Here is a 17,686-nt window from a genome sequence, read left to right on the forward strand (position 1 = left end):
ATATTATATTAGGTAGGATTCTCTAACTGCATATGGGAAACAAACTTATTTCAGAGTCAAGTAGACTGCTGTCCTAAAAACCTAACTCCCATAAATTCCACTTAGAAATAATTCATGTACCAGCTTTCAAAGTAGCTAGACATCCATTTTTAAACAAGAACAAAATAAGCTTGTTGACATTCCCAATATATTACAGCATCAGATCAAGGAGGAAGGACAGGAATATTAATGCACTGTTTCCTTCTTAGTTGGATGATGCTGTAGTTCTAGGTTTAGTGAATTACTTATGATTCTGCAGTTACAGATTAATAGTTGAATTTTTAGAAAAATCTTTGCTTTCATTTATACTGTACATTATCCTTTTGTACATTATACATTATACTGTACATTTATATTTTGACAGGGGGGGAACCCCCTTGTCACTTACATGAATATTTTTGAGATAACATGGACTTTAATGTCAATACAGCTGAAAATAACAGCATTTAAATTAATACCATGCTGGCTACAACATTTCCTACTGATTATTAATCCCCCAACCGGCCACAACGTCTATAGACGTCGAGCTAAATCTGGATACGAAGCTCTAAAACCCATTGAATAACATGGATAAAAAGTGCAATTTGGTGTTACTATTTCATCCACATTGGCCAGTAGGGAGGTTAAAAGAACACGTAGGACCACAGTAATAACTTTTTGATTAATAAGGTACAGATATTTCATACTAAAACTAATAGTACATCTTCAGTGTCACACAAACATTTATAGGAATGGAATACGCGTAACGAACATTCGGTGGATCACCTATTAAAATACAATTGTTGCTGCGTGCTAGGAAATGATAGAAAATAATAATTAATATTTAAGATAATTGGTTTTTTTTATTGATTACATAAAATAAAAGTCTCCCAGATCTTCGAGAGAGACAATCATTTCGGTTTAAATTCAGTTGGTGTAAAATAGCTTTACAACTTTCTTTAAAAAGGCGTTCATATTTGAACCTGCATCTATGGAGGAGAATAGTTTTATTCCACTGGATATTATGAGTAGTGTTAATACTGATGTGCTAGACCAGATGAGGTTTGTTGTATTCAATATAATATTAATGTTCTTTAATTCTTTTTTCCACAGAACGGCCAGTTTGTCCAAAATAAGAAACATCACATTCACATGGTATTTGGTAAACGCCAGCCAAAGATAGAGATGACAGTTTATCTTTGGTAGAAGGCAATAAAGAGGAAATTTTGTTGATAGGAACATACGTGGGAATCAATTAGTACTTTTTCAAAATTTTACCTATAGGTTCTGAGATTCCTGGAATGTAAGGGATTGGAACTCTGCGGACTGTTGAAGAAACCTTAGGTATTGGAACATAAAATTCAATTATCTGTTGGACTTGATTAGGGTTGTAATTATTAGATTCCATTAACTTTTTAATGATGGAAAGTTCTTGTTGTAAGATTACTGGAGAAGAGCAAACTTTATGTGCTCTATTAATTAGAGATTTAAGAATGCCAAATTTTTGAGATGTGTGGTGAGCAGACTTTTTATGAATGTATCTGCCAGTAAATGTGGGCTTTCGAAAGACGCTTGTAGATAAGGTACCAGAAGAAGTTCGAGTAAGGAGGATGTCCAAAAAAGGTAAAGTACCAGAATTTTCTTTTTCCATGGTGAATTGAATAAGTGGGTAAAGGCTATTTATCTGTTGTAGAAAAGTGGAAAGCTCATCTTCAGTATGTGACCAAATAGCGAAAACATCATCGACGTAACGATATCAAGGAGATGGTTGAAGATGAATGGATGAAAACATAGTGTCTTCGAATTGTTTCAAACAGTAGTTTGCCAGAGGTGGAGACAGAGGGCTGCCTACGGCAGTACCTTCAACTTGTTTATAGATCTTGTTTTTCCAGCTAAAATAACCTGAATGGATAACAAATTCGAAAATCTCTGTGATATTTGGAGGGTAATAATCTTCATATAATAATTTGATTGTGTCGGCTAATGGAATATTGGTAAACAGAGAAACAATGTCGAAACTGACTAGTAACTCAGACTCTTTGATTTTTATATCCTTGATTTTTTCAAGAAAATCTGTTGAATTTTTTATGTTAGTTTTAGTATGAAATATTTGTACCTTATTAATTAAAAAGTTATTACTGTGGTCTTACATGTTCTTTTAATAATTATACTATGCCACAGGTACCTCTAAAAATAAAAATTTCCTACTGATGATGCAACACACTGACTAGTTTACTATATAACTAGAACCAATTGTTGTCATGAAAATATTATATATCTCTCTCTCAAAGCTAGTTTAGATTATAGAGAGAATTTGCATTTGAACAAAAATATGCAACATTTCAGTGAGGTGCATTACAAAATAGCTATGGGTGTTAAAACTAGTTCACAGTTACTGATTTGATACTATACTCAAAAATAAATTTCTACATTTACAATCTTTTGTTACTCTAAAAATAAGATAAAACATATTAATAAGTATCAGACTGATTCATAGATCTGTAAAGCCTAATTTACAGGAACATGGAAAAGGATTAGAGGGGGGGGGGAACATCCTTGTATATCAGTTATTCCTGGAGTGTGTGTGTGTGTGCGTGCGCACGCACGCGCACACATACGTAGTGGTCACTTTACAAACACTTGCCAAATAGTAAACAGCACCCATTTCCCTTTAGACTCCAGAACTGCCTCAACCTAATGGGACAAAAACTTCATAAGATGCCAGAAGCAACTTGGGAAATGCTGGCCTTAGGAGATTAGAATCCTGCATTTGCTGCAGGTTGGACAATAGTTGATCTTTCAACTATAGTCCAGTCTAATCATATTTCACACAATTTAAATGTTGGTCTAGTACTATCAGGGACCAAATTTGCCAAGAAAACTTTTTGCCATACATCGTTATGGTCCTATCATCTGCATATGGTTGCCACCTGGCAACAGTCCTATTAATTCATGCTGCAGTTGTGGTATCCATTCTTCCAACAGAACAGAGAGATTTGAACTGTAATTTATCAGACCAAGCCACATTCCATTCCTCAAAAATGCCCATAGCATGCGATTTTGTGAATCATGTACCCTCTCCTCAGCTGCTTGTTTTTAGTGGACAGGACTAGAACTGATGTCACACAGTCTACTATTATATATCATTCTATTTGGGGGTCTGAAACACAGTCACTTCCATATACCCTTCTACACCCCACAGTATTATTTTTCTGCCATCTGAATGACTCTGGACCAACCAGAAGGTGATCCTCTGTAGGCCTCTGTTTTCAATAAGATAGTTAAAAGAACGCAAATTATTTAATATTTTTGGACCATTCTAAGTACACTCTTAACACTATTCTATGTGAATATCCCAATAGAGCTGTAGTTTCTGTGATAGCATTGACTCATCCAGCCCCAGATATTATAATAAAGTCAACTTAGGCCCATGTTGACTCAGTATCACAGCAATTTATATAGAGCAGTCAAACATTGCCTAACAGCAAATAGCATCCTCTTCCCCTTTGGACTCCCAAACTGCATGCACATAAAATCACTTGGTACCTGCTTGCTTTATAGAGCCTGGAATAAACACATGGCACTGTCTCTGAAGTAGTAGTGTATTTCATATATGATGAAAATGTACCTACTAAATGGACCAATCAGTGTGTTTGTGTATACACACACACAATATAATATAATATTTATATTAATACTTCTCCAAGATTTAATAATAATTACTGTCAGAAAACTAATGGCTACATCTGTACAAACTTATATGTTAATTATCTCAGTATTTATACCTGGAATAAAAACAACCCCTGTTTATTGGCTTCCAATGCTGAGTAACATAATACCACCAAATCTATGAAGATGTGATGCTCTATTATGAGAATATGACAAAATATTCAGAAATACTGAATTGCCTATACATAATGACATATTAGAACTACAGCTTAACACATTGAAATCAAGAAAGCCCCATCTTCATGAAGCTAAACATCTGAGAATGACTAACTATAATACCAAATATCAATGGAAACGAATGTGGAGAATAAATACTAATGCCCAACTTGAAATTTGGTTTGATAGGTATTGTCTCAACATTCTGGGTATGGAACTGAGCCAAAAGACATGGACAACACTGAACAGGATCCGTACTGTCCATGGAAGATGTGCAAGCTTTCTGTACAAGTGGGGTAAAATTCTCTCATTGGAGTGTGACTGTGGACACCTGAACCAATCAATCCATCATATTTCCACTGAGTGCAATCTTCAGGCGGTGTCGCCTCCAGGAAGTCGCTTCTTTGACCCGTGTATGCGACACCGCCTGTTATAGACTGAATCAGAGAACTTGATCTTAACTTTGTCCATCGAAAGTGTAGCTGCCTATGTTTTACTTTAATTGTTTGTCATTTACATTTTTTATTTATCTTTTACATATTTGTACTGATTTATGTACATGCACTCTTATAACTGTATGTAGATTGCCATATGATAAATAAATCTCAGTATTTTTAGGAAGGAGATAGTCATATATAGGATACGACAAAAAATTTAATTTACTATTTTCAATGTTTTGCCAAAGTCAAACTTTCATCATCAGGGGTACAATACACAAGCATGTTGAAATTTTTTTAGCAACGTTCTTTAGTCAAAACATATTCTTAGTGATATTCTTGGTCTCTGCAAAGGGCACTTGATTATAGTCCATGCAGTTAGCCTAGTGGCTATGCGCTTCACAACCATATCCCTGGGGAAGGAGTGTCCTAGGTTCGATTCCCGTCGAAGACGTGAGGAGCTTAATGATCTTCCTCAGCCATAGCCAGTCTTGGGCATGGACAGCAAGATTTTTTCCCACCAGTTTATCTGGGGGTTTTCATCCCGCAAGCAGGCAAACTGGTCCCGTGAACACACACACGGATTGCAGTCAGGAATACTGACTCACCCATAGGTCTGATTCGTCAGCTATGCCGGTTCCGGAGCACGAATAAAATGGGGGGGGGGGGAACCTCGCCATAAAAGGGGACTCACAGCCATGTATCATCATATGATTATTATTATTACTTGATTATAAAATGGCAAAATGGAATACAAGCTGATGGATAGGAAAAATTACTATCTGAAGGTCATATATGAAGAATGGTGCCTTAGAAATGGATGGTAACCAGTGGCATATGATAGGTTACATTCCTGAGCATACTGTTTAACTTATTTGTTAATAATATCTCATATGGACTGATATGAGATTATTCAGTTGTTTGCTGGTCACGTAAAGTTGGGGAGAGGAGTTATGTCACATTTCTTCAAGAAGATTAATTACACCAGATTCCTAATTCACACAAATCAATGGGATTGCATTTTCCATATTAATTAGTACAAAGATGACAGTATGTTTAATATACTGGGAACTATGCCCCAAGTAAGCAGATGAGATGTGGAATCTTGGGATGATTGTACAGATGCCTGAAGTTTTAGTGAGCAAGACTACTTATAGCACATTGCTGCTATGATGAGGAGCCAGTAACAATTAGAGATAAAGAGGTGGTCATATCATTGCATAAGACATTGAGTAGATTTCATACGATTACTGTGTGCATATTTAGTTATCTGGCTTGCATTGTGATATAGTATCTGAGGGGGGGGGGGGTCCAGAGATGAGTGATTAAGACAATATTAGGACTCTGAAATGTTAACAAACCTTTCAGAGTCCTAACATTTGCTAACATTTCAGAGAGGGAAATTGTAAATTGCATGCTTTAGCAAGGGGTGGAGAAAGTAGTGATATCAAAGAGGTGACATTTAAGTTAGTGAAGGGATTTTAGAATTAATACAAAGTGGAGGAAGAGAGGCCATTCCTAAAAGTGTGTAAAGGTGCAGTAAAGAAAGTCCTAAAAGAACACACCTAGTCAATATGGCCGGGTACCAAGAGTACTCAACTCAATGATATCAAGAGGTAAACATGCACTGTGTTGGCTATGAATGATCTGACAGAATAAGAGTTCAAAAGGTGTAAAAATAGTCATGGTTTATTCAGGCTTTATTAAAAAAGTATGGAAAATAAATGCAGCTTAATTTGAATGCAGGTATATCACATGAATTTCACTGAGGAACATTTATATTAAATTGGTGTACAATTTAATTCAAAGGATTCGGTACTTGAGCCACTATGTTCCACTTTCCTGTTGCCACAGTATGACAGAGATGAGCTGAAAAGAAGGGCCATAATAGCAAATGAGTCAATGTATAGGTTATGCAGGAGAAATGATGTGGAGTTTGCAGATGTGTGGAGCGAGTTTGATGATGAAAGGACTTATACAAGAACGATGGTTAGCAACTGAATGAATTTGGTATTCAGAGTCTGGAAAAAAGTGTTGTTGAATAAAGTGAATGACAAAATCAGAGAAACTAGAGCTTTTTTCAGGGAAGGGGAAAGCTGTTAAGCAAGTACACAATTGTCAGTGAGGCGGCTGAGTGTGCAGAATATGCCTAAGGTAGTGCCACTGGTAACAAACCAGAATGGAATAGTTGGTATAAAGCATAAGGACACTAATGCCAGGAGCATTTGGAACAAGATGGAGGAGTTTTTGGCATTGGTAAGTTCATCTTGGCATTACAGAGACGTGGCTGGCAGAAGATGATATAGTTAGTGGGATAGAATGTGAAGGGTGTAGTGTGTTCAGGGGGGGGGTGCACAGAGAGAAAAGAAGGGGGGGGGGGAAAGAAGTGTTATTGATGATACCAATGAACTGCAAGCAAAGAGAGTAGAAGTTCAACTGCAGGCTAGTGAAAATAGCACATTTAAGGCACACAAAATATCACTCATCTCAACGATCATGCTACTCATCATCGCTGCTTTCCTCCTTAACACTCTGTTGTCATGCCTAATCACTTTCCCAATTACCTTATCCTTCACTAATAGCAACTTAATGAAATCCCTTTCAACATCCCTTTCTTAATCACTTTCCAATTACATTATCACCATCACTTGCTGCAAATTACTCAAATCCTGTTCGACAACTCTTCTTCGATTATTCATCTCACTGTACAGTGGAAAAACCATGTCTCTGAAAACTGAATCTTAATACAAAGACACTCTAACATCCTTTGATATCCCATTTTCTTTACTAATCTCCACTCATCCTCTCTCTCTCTTTTCAATCATTTTATTCTACTATTGCACTCTTCACATAACCTAATACTTTCTTATTCTTTCATCCCTACAATCAAATGTCTTTTCACATTTTGCAATTCCTACATGTACCAATTTTAGCAGAGGATCAACCATAAAAAAAGAAATCTAAGATGAAACTTTGAGGAGCAACTTACTGAGCCATAGATTTCCAGCACCAACTCAAACAATCTATTTCCGCTATATTCGATAATATAAAATCAAAATTCTAAAATTAAAAATTTAGAAACAAAAAATAAATAACTCCATAGAAGGATATTATTATACAGGTGCCTCCATGGAGTCTGAAGACTCACCACAGGAGACCCAATATTTCCACACAATATATCATACTCTCCTTGAACTCATTAACAAAGCACTCGCAACTGACTCTAGCAACCCATTCCACTCATTCACAACTCTTCATGCAAAAAATCTAATCCTTACATGCCTAGTAACCACACCTTTACTCAACTTCCAGGGATGACCCCTTGTTCTGGTCCCTCTAGCCACATGCTAAAACATTTCACCTGCATCTATCCTATAAAATCCTTTAAGCAACTTAAATGTTTCTATTATAACCCCTTTTTGTCTCCTATCAAATAACTTCTGCAACCCACTCATAGAGAACATTCCACAAGCCACTCACAATCATGGTCACTCGCCTCTGAATCCTCTCCACCACTTCCTAATCCCCAAGAAACCCAGGGCACCAGACTTGAGCACAGTAATCCAGATGTGGATGTATCAAGCCCTTATAAAGAGGAATAACAACTTCCTTATTTCTATTAATGTATTCTTCAAGTAATCTTGTGGGCTACCTTAGCAATATGTCCTCCAAACTCTGTGTCTACCACCGCCCTAAATCTCTAGCTTCATCTATTTCCTGGAACACAGTGCCATCAATGTGATACACAGCTTGTAATGCGTTTATCCCAAAATGCATAACTTTAATTTCTCAACATTAAACTGACACCCATTATCTTTTGCTCATACTGACAGCCTATTTAAATCATTCTGCAAGCTCTCCACATCATCTTCATTAACTATTACTTTACCTAATTTTGCATCATCAGCAAACAATTTAATATTTCCTTTTAGGTCATTCAGGTTTGATCATTAAAATCATTAAATGATATCTCAAAACAATATAATATGACAATATCTAAAGAAAAAACAAAAATAATGACATTTGAAGGAGAAAACCTAATAACAAGTAAAATAGTGATAGATATAAAATATTAGAACAAGTAAATACTTGCAAATACTTGGGATGTGATTTATCATACAAAGAAGAAAAAGACATGCACTAAAATATCAAACTTTGTCAAAGTAAATGACATAATAAATAATATATTTAAGCCATCCCTACTACCACAAAAACACACTAGAATCAGGCTGTATAATGTATTATCAAAACCAACTTTACTATACAGAAGTGAAACATGGACCATAAAAAGAAAAGATGAAAAATGAATCCGAACAGCAAAAATCAAATTTCTCAGAAAAACGGTTGGATATATACCAAGTGGGATCACAAAAAAATGAAGAAATCTTACAACCCCTGAATAAAAACCAATTAATTATTTCATAAGACAGTATAAACAAAAATGGATAGAACATTTAAATCGAATGGGCAACAGCAGACTACTAAAAATATTATACAGATATACAATATGTGGAAAAAGAAGAATCGGAAGACCAAAAAGAAGGTTATTTCCTATAGCTTTTGTGTACAAATTAAACAGCAATGATCCCAGCACTGAACCTTGTGGCATACTACTAGTCACCTGTCACCGACAGCTTATTTAAACCATCCTGGAAGCTCTCCGCATAGCACCGATTAACTATTATTCTACCTAATTTCACATCATCGCAAACAATTCAATATTTCCTTTCTTTTAGGGTTACACGGTGATCAGCATTCATTTTAAAATGAATTCAATATTTCCATTCAGGTTATTTCCTATATCATTTATGTACAAATTAAATAGCAATGGTACCAGCACTGAACCTTATGGCACACCTAGTCATCTGTTTTTGCCCCCCCCCCCCCCCATTTACCATTTTTTGATATTTCTCCAGCAGCCACATCCATTCCCATTTGTTCTAATTTGAGTAACAGCATTCCATGTGGTATTCTGTCAAATACCTTTGCAAAATTCTGCAAAATCATCATGTAGCAATTTCTCCTTTATTCAACTCAGCTAGTTAATCTATAATATTATAAAAAGTTAGTAAATTACTAAGCATGACTGACCCTTCACAAAGCCATGTTGACTCTCATACAGAATCATATTTTTATCCACCCATTCTTGAATTCTCTTTTTTTACCAATTTTTCTAGTACTCTGACCAGCACGCCTGAGATACTGATTGGTCTCTAATTTGCTACTGCAGTCTTAAAATTTCCCTTATGCAAGGGAATTATTTTGCCTGTTTCCCACTCCCTTGGAACTCTACCAGAGCTGAGACTTAAAGGAACCTAGTCAAAGGCACTGTCATTTCACATTCTCGCAAAACCACAGTTGATATCCCATCTAATCCCGTAGCTGTATTTACATTGAGATTCTACAATATCCTAACATCCACCTGTTTCCACATTAGTGTGTGTCACATATGTGAAAGCAGTAACCTCACTTGGATTATATACCCTTGCAAAGTGGTCACTCAGTAATTCAACTATTTTATCTGCTTCTGTCACCTTGTCACCATCACTCATTAAAGTTAATCTTCCATGGTCATTTTTCCTCTTACTCGCTATGTAACGAAAGAACTCTGGGATTTCCTTTGCCCTGCTCGGCTAGATTCTTCTCATAATCTGATTTTGCCTTCCTTGCTATGATAGTCAACTTTCTTGCTGAGCCTTGTACTGTTCATGAGTTTGAGGGTCACCTTTCTACTTCTACAGCTCACACTTAATAATATTATTCATCCATGTAATCCCTACATGATTCACCCTCCTTCCCTTAGTTATGCAATTTAATATTACTAGATGACCCTTGACTATCTCCCATGCACTACTAACATCCCATGGCGCAGATTTACGCTTCCTCCTAAGCTCGTCTTAATCACCTGCCTTGCAGTTCCGCATATACCATTTCCTGACATAATATTCCTCATGTTTTACAATCTTCCAAGTCAAGACTGCATGGACACTTTTACCAATTGGAGGTAATGGGCACCTTGGTTATGGATAGCTCTTCTGATCCTGTGACCAGTTTCAATACTCTCACTCCACTAAGCCCCCTCCATCACATGATGCCTCAAGTAATTATCTCTCAGTAGGTATATAAATTCCCATTTCTTTCCTGTCACATGATTTTTCTTCCTTTCAGTCTACATCTCCATAGTTGAAGTCCCCATAATAATCACTCAGCCTGCACTCGTACTAATTTATTGGTGCATGTCTTCCAGATCATCCATGGAACTCCCTGGCATATAGTAACAACCAACTGTATATTTTGTTTTACTGGCCTTTGCTTCAAATGAACAGCCACCCTCCCACTTGTCTCCTATTCGTTTTGGCTACAATTCATCTATTATCATCAGGTACTCCTCCCCACATCCTATCTTTTCAATCTTTCCTGAAAATACGAAACCCTTCACATTCAATTACATCATATTACAATAATAATCCTTAAAAGCCAAGCTCACAGCACTTCCATTTCCCATTGCATTCCAGAAACTTCTGTTATAGAATACCATGACAGAAATTTCTAGAACAAGTGATTAACAAATCAGGATGCCACAGTTATGTGCAAATAAAAAGCAATGGATAGGTGTCACTGGCACCAAAAGCATTTTTTATTTCATGATTTTGAAGGCAGGAAAAGTCCTTTACTTAGATGTTTCACATGCAAAATTTTATTTGCTTGTGTTCAAGTAAAATAAAGACAAAATCAAAAATATAATTTCCAATAAATGAATATCATAACAGTTTGCCTTAAATCAATGCAACTTCTTCTGTCCCGCCTTCTTAGCAATTCATCATCATCAACAAATTCCTGATATATGCCCTCAAAGGTGTACAGGATATGACAGTACTACATGAAAAATTACATCATTACTAACTTCCTATCTACAATTTTCCTCCAAATCAGTCTGTTACCCGTAGAATCCAACATTATCAGATCTTATATTTCTATCTTCTAAGGCAATTTTTACAGTATCAATCCACCTATATCTTGGTCTTCCTCTGGGTCGTTTACCTGCCAACCTGGTAGAGAACACTCGTTTGGCTAATCTTTCATTGCCCATTCTGTTTAAGTGACCATACCACCTGAGATTAGCTCTGCTAATGCATTCCTGGATGCTGACAATGTCAAGTTCTTTCCTAATATCCTCATTTTTAATATGATATTGCCATGGATGATATCTGCAAATGCCCCTAATCTTTCTCAGGACTGTCATATCTGCATTCTCCAGTCTTTGATCAAGTGTTTTACTTTTGAACCACTCTCAGATCCATAAGTTAAAATCAGCTTGAATAATGTCTTGTATACAGCTAATTTAGTGTTTTGACTAATTTCTCTCTTATTCCATATAAATTTATTCAGTTGACTTTCTACCATACCAGCTTTATTGATTCTGTTGTCTATTTTCCATATTTAATTTACCATCTTCACTAAAAATCGTGCCTAAGTAGCTGAAATGTTTTACTTGTTCCACAGGTTCTCCGTTCACAACGCAGTTGACGTTTTCAATGATTCAGCCTATTTTCATCGTCTTTTTAATGCTGACATTCATACCATATCTATTACAGCAGTTATTCACTTTATTCAGGGATCTTGCAGACTTGTAGCGGATTTATTTAGAAGTATAACATCATCCATATAAAGCAAAGAGCTGACATTAACATCTCCAATTCTGATATCATGTTTAATACCACTTTCCTTCATAATGTGATCCATACAGATAATGAATAATAGAGGGGATAAAGTACATCCTTGTCTGACGCCAGATTTAACATGAAACCAACTTCCTGTACTTTCTTCAATTCTAACTGCTGACTTACAACTCAAATAAAGACTAAGTATTGCTTGATATAATTCCCCATTGACACCATATAACTGTAGCATTTTGAATAGCTTCTCTCTTGGCACTTTGTCATATGCCTTTTCCAGATCGACAAAACTTAAATACAAATCTTTGTTATATTCCCATGATTTCTCAACTATTTGTCATAGTGTGAAAATCTGATCCTGACAGTCTCTATTTAGCCTGAATCCAGCTTGTTCTTCACCAGTCTTCTCTTTCACAATCCTTCTCAACCGTTTCTCAAGTATACTTGCATGTATCTTATCAGAAACACTCAGAAGAGAAATACCTCTGTAATTCTCACATTCAGTTTTATTTCCCTTTTTATATATGGGTACTATGAGAGCTCTACTCCAATCATCTGGAATTCGTCTCTCTGTCCAGGCCTTCTGAACTATGCAGTGCAACCACTGTAAGAATTTTATACCTCCATACTTTAGCATTTCTAGTCGAATATCATCTACTCCTGCTGCCTTTCCAAATTTCAGGCTTTTGATGGCTTGCCTGGTCAGTGTTTTTTACCACTGTGCTGTCATCATTGCTTGTTTCATTTAGCAATTTTTCAAAGTAATTACTCCATACTTCAAGGATATCTTTTTCTCCTGTTTTCATGTCACCATTATCATCTCTAATTCCTTTTACAGCACTCTTTCCTCCATTTCTGAGCTTCTTCAACAACCTCCAGAATATCTTGCCACCTTCTTGATAATTGCTTTCTATGTTCTCACCAAAATCCTTCCATGACTTTTGTTTAGCTAGTTTTACACAGCGTTTAGCTTTCTTACATTTGTTTCTGTATTCTCTAAGAGCACAAGTTAGCTTATTTGCCAGGAATTAATATGCTTCCTTCTTTTCTTTTACTGCCTCTTTAACTTCCTGTGTCCCTCACTGAGTTCTGATTTTTCTATACTTACAGACAACCTCACCACATGCCTCTCTAGCTGAATCAATCAGTGTTTTCTTCAGGGCTTGCCACTGAATCTCCAAGGTTTGGTTCCTGTTCTCAAACTCTTTCATTTTTTTCTTTAATTATGTTTGTGTATTTTAGTCCACAGTTCAACATCTGAGAGCTGCTCAACTTTTATTTGCTTTAAAACTTTCTTACATGTTATTCTTTTCAATATGAAATTCAATTTTATCCTGCTCAAGACTAAATGGTGATCACTTCTGATTTCAAATCCTCTATAACTCTGGTGTCCTGCACCAGGGAGAAAACATCACTATGAACAATAACATAGTCAATGAGACTTTTCTTATTCCTTGCCTCTTCTCTCCATGTGAATTTGTGCACATTTTTATGTTGGAACATTGTGTTAGTAATAACTAGTCCATGTCCTGAGCAGAAATCCAACAGGTATTTGCCATTGTGACCATTAATTTAATGATGCAATATTTTGTTTTTAATCATGTTTGATTATTTTTGACTCTGCAATGTAAGCATCAGTCACTTGTGACTGATGCTTACATTGCAATTGCTCTTAACATTACCTCTCTTTAAAATGAGATAATACTGTTTAGTTTGTCCAATATTTAAATATATATTTAGAGAAAGTGAAATGAAATATACACTATAAAATAATATATAGTAATATTTGTAGCAAGGTTTTTTTCTCTCTCCAGTTGGTTACAAATTCAATTAAACTTGCTAAGAAATTATATTCTTGGCAAGTTTAATTTTATATAGTAATCTCGTAATTATCCACACATAGCAGAAAAGCAATTTGACTGGTTAGATAATTGAAGGGCTGATTAAGTGAAGGTACATTTACATGGCTGTGCTAGAAGGCAGGCACAATACTAACTCATACAATGATTAGTTAATTAAAGAGTTATTTGAGTGTTGAGTAATTGAGAGATCACTGTATTAAGCTTCTTTAATTATATGTGTAAACCATTATAATATTCATTAACATGGCTTACATATTTTAAAATGTCAAATATAATATACTACACAATCAAGCAGAAAAACATGGTGTAGATATCTTAATACAGTATTAGGAATATAGTAAAAATACAGTTTGTTAGAATTAAGACAGCTCTGAATGTTTTTGAATTTTGTCAAAAGAAGCAGCAAATAAAAATATGCTCAGAAAAATTAACTTTTAGGTGACTCCTACTCCTGGAACATCGGGGACCTATAGTATACTATAATATGTAAGTATTGTGAGTAGGCTAATGATTTTTTTTCTTCTATTTTTATTAATTTTATATATTTTTTGCATTTGTTCTTTTTTAAATTTTTACATAACCCAAAATCTCTGCTCTAGAGACCCACCATGGAACCTTTTTTTTTTTTTTTTTCCAAATCACTTCAGGCCTCCAGTAAGTAGCCTCACACTGGGTGATGAAGTTCAATTTCCACCTAGAGACAATTACAAACATCCATTCCAACAGTGGGATTCAGACCCACATTAAATTCCAACCTGTGGTTGGAAAGTGAAAATGCTAACCACTTGGACAACGAGGCCGGTACATTATTTTGCAGTCTGAAGGAAAAAGCTTGGTATGCTTTTGTGAAGTTTTTCAAATTTTTATAGACAGTCTTTTGTTAAGACTGCTGAATGATTATTTCCTTATGGTGAAAAAACATGATTATGAATGTCCTAGGTTCCATGTCTAATTGACTGACAGATGTTTTTATCAAAACAAAGTTTTTTTAAGCATAATGCAGGGGCTACCACACATGGGTGTTTGAGTTGTACAATGGCATGAGGGTACCACCTTGTAAGGTACACACATGAACATTGTTGATATCTTTCTTTTTTTTTTGTAAATGTCTTTTTATTACAACTTTGTTGGTTCAAATACAGGTGATTTGTATATTTATTAGGAAGATGGGAATAGGATTGATAATTGTTTTAATTTTTCAACTGATTTACCAATCAGTGAATATCTTTAAAAAAAAAAAAAAAAATCTCATTTTGGTATTAGTGCACTGGCTAAATTTCATGTTTCATATTACCATAATGATCTTACCTTACCATAATGATACTGCAGACTTCCCAATTTAAATCCACAAGTACTTTATGATCACAAATCACTATTATTATTATTATTATTATTAGACCTTCAGGGAGTCAAGGACGCATCGAGGTAGGCCATACATCACCCACACCTTCTCGTCAGACCTTCTCTTTAACTCATTCACAATAAATGCACTCACAGTTTTGTAAGAGAAAAATCTAGCTCTCACCCCCTTTCTTAACTGCACATAAGTTTAACTTCCACAGATATCCCCATGTTTTCTCTCTCCCCACCTTCCACATAATGAAAAATTTTTATCAACCTTGAACTTCAATATCTCTCTAGCCTCATCAGTCACTCCAAACATAATCCCACAAATATAATATGCCGTTGGATATTTCATCACACCAAAGTGCATAACTTTACACTTACTAACACTGAATTGATAGCCATTAACGTTTGCCCATACTTCCATTCTATTCCACCAGAATGTAATAGCTAATATTCATTTATGATAAATGGATAGATATACATAAATTAAATTACTAAGTTATGATTCATTAATTATATTATAGCAATTGTTTATTTGTTATAGAAATTTCATCAGTACACAAATTAATTGCTGTTAAAATTTAGAGCTTGTTGCATAAATATTATTTAAAAATGTTAATATACATAAGATAAAATGCTAGGCTATTATATTTATTTTTCCCCAGAAGTCAAAGAAAATCAAAACAATTATTAGGATCAGAAAGCTGTTAAAGAACAGGAAATGGAAAAAAAATGAAAGAAAATTTGGATCACTGAATAAAATTTTGGAGAAAACAGATGGAATTCCAGAAAAAAAGAAAAAGAAAAAGACTAGTTCTACTCTTATTAGCAGAAAATAGTGTGTTGAAATGAAACGGCTCACATCCTGTGACTCAAACCCCTAATCTTTGTTTCATCATATTCTATCCTTCTTCTTTCCCCCAAAATTTCTATCTTTCACCATTTCCCCAAGGAATTCACAGCCCACCCTTGAAACCCGGGTTTTTAAATTCACATATCTTTGACGTACCCACAATTCTCCCACATCTCTCTATCTCCACATTTCCATCCCCCCTCCTTTTAGTCATACTTCAGCAGTAATATCAATGTTTTTCGCCATATGCTGGATGCCGCTATTTGCCAATAAGAAGACAACCAGAAACATCCTACGAAGGTATGTCCAAATTATTCCTTCCTTATATTCTTTCAATGTATCTATCTTAAAAACATCAGTAATGCCCTAAAAATTGGGTAAAAAGGCAATGACATCATAAAAAGGGTACTCCTAAAGAAAAATAGGCAAAATAGCCATAAGAATTAATATTTATTTAGAGCAGTAACGTGGAAAATTTTCCAGAAAAGTATCTATAATTATTTCTGGATAAATAATATCTATCTAAAAACACACACACACACACACACACACACACACACACACACACACACACACACACACACACACACACACACACACACACACACACACACACACACAGATACTGACACAAATAACATTATTTAGAGGATGAAATGTAAAGTCAAATAATTGCAATGAATGAAATCATTTTGAATAAGAAAAGAAATGTTAAATATTACTCAATTAATTTTAGCTACAATCCCTGATGTAAGTCAAGTCATGTAGAACAGATAAAAATTCTTGTCAGATTTGTGGATTTCCAAAATGCAAGCATTTCTATATATGAACATTGTTTGGAGAGTTTCGCCCAGATGATATGACTAGAGAAGGATTATATATATTTTTAGTAGACTGCTTATAAAAACTGAATCTAGACAAAAATAATTTGAGGAACTGGGGATATCACAATGCCACAAATATACAAGGTAAACCTAATGAATTGAAAAGAATATCCTTAAAAAAACTTTTAGGTATTCTATATTTCTTGTTCTTCACATTTTTTAAACTCGGTAGTGAGCAATGCACCAAAAATCTCTTTTGGCACCACTGAATTTTTTTATATCATACAAGAACTATACAAATACTACTTTTTGGTTTCAACAAAATGTTGGAATGTATGGAAAACACATTTACCAGATATAAATTTGAAACCATCAACTCAACTTTCCCCATAACATATTCAATTACATGCACTAAAAACTCCATTCAAGGAGCATTTAGAAACTGTTGATGGTATTAATAAAGAAATATAGATCTAAAACACAAGCCAAAGATATATTTCAAAAATATAATTATTATTCAGGCCTCCATGGAGTCAATAGACTCATCATGGGAGGTCCTTCCTAGGAAACAAAGTCTATCATACCACTCCTTGACTGTTCTTGCTCTCACCACTCTATCATATCAGGCAACGCATTCCATGGTTCAACCACTTTCCACGCAAAGAAACCACTCCTCACCCTCTTGCTCACAGCTTCCCTTCATAACTTCCAGGGATGGCCCGTTGTCATTGTTCCTTCCCACTGTTCCACCAAGCGAAAGAACTCCCCAGTGTCAACCCTGTAA

General features: G+C 35.2%; 1 protein-coding gene across 5 annotated transcripts in view; it reads right to left on the minus strand.

Annotated features, from left to right (window-relative positions):
- Positions 1 to 17,686, minus strand: part of LOC150100889 (syntaxin-binding protein 5-like) — a 710,057-nt gene that overhangs the window by 165,026 nt on the left and 527,345 nt on the right. The window lies entirely within an intron of this gene.

This window comes from Typopeltis vanoorti, chromosome 12 (genome assembly GCF_054136105.1).
Source record: "Typopeltis vanoorti isolate ZY-2024b chromosome 12, IOZ_Tvanoo_1.0, whole genome shotgun sequence".
NCBI classification, from domain to species: Eukaryota; Metazoa; Arthropoda; class Arachnida; order Uropygi; family Thelyphonidae; genus Typopeltis; species Typopeltis vanoorti.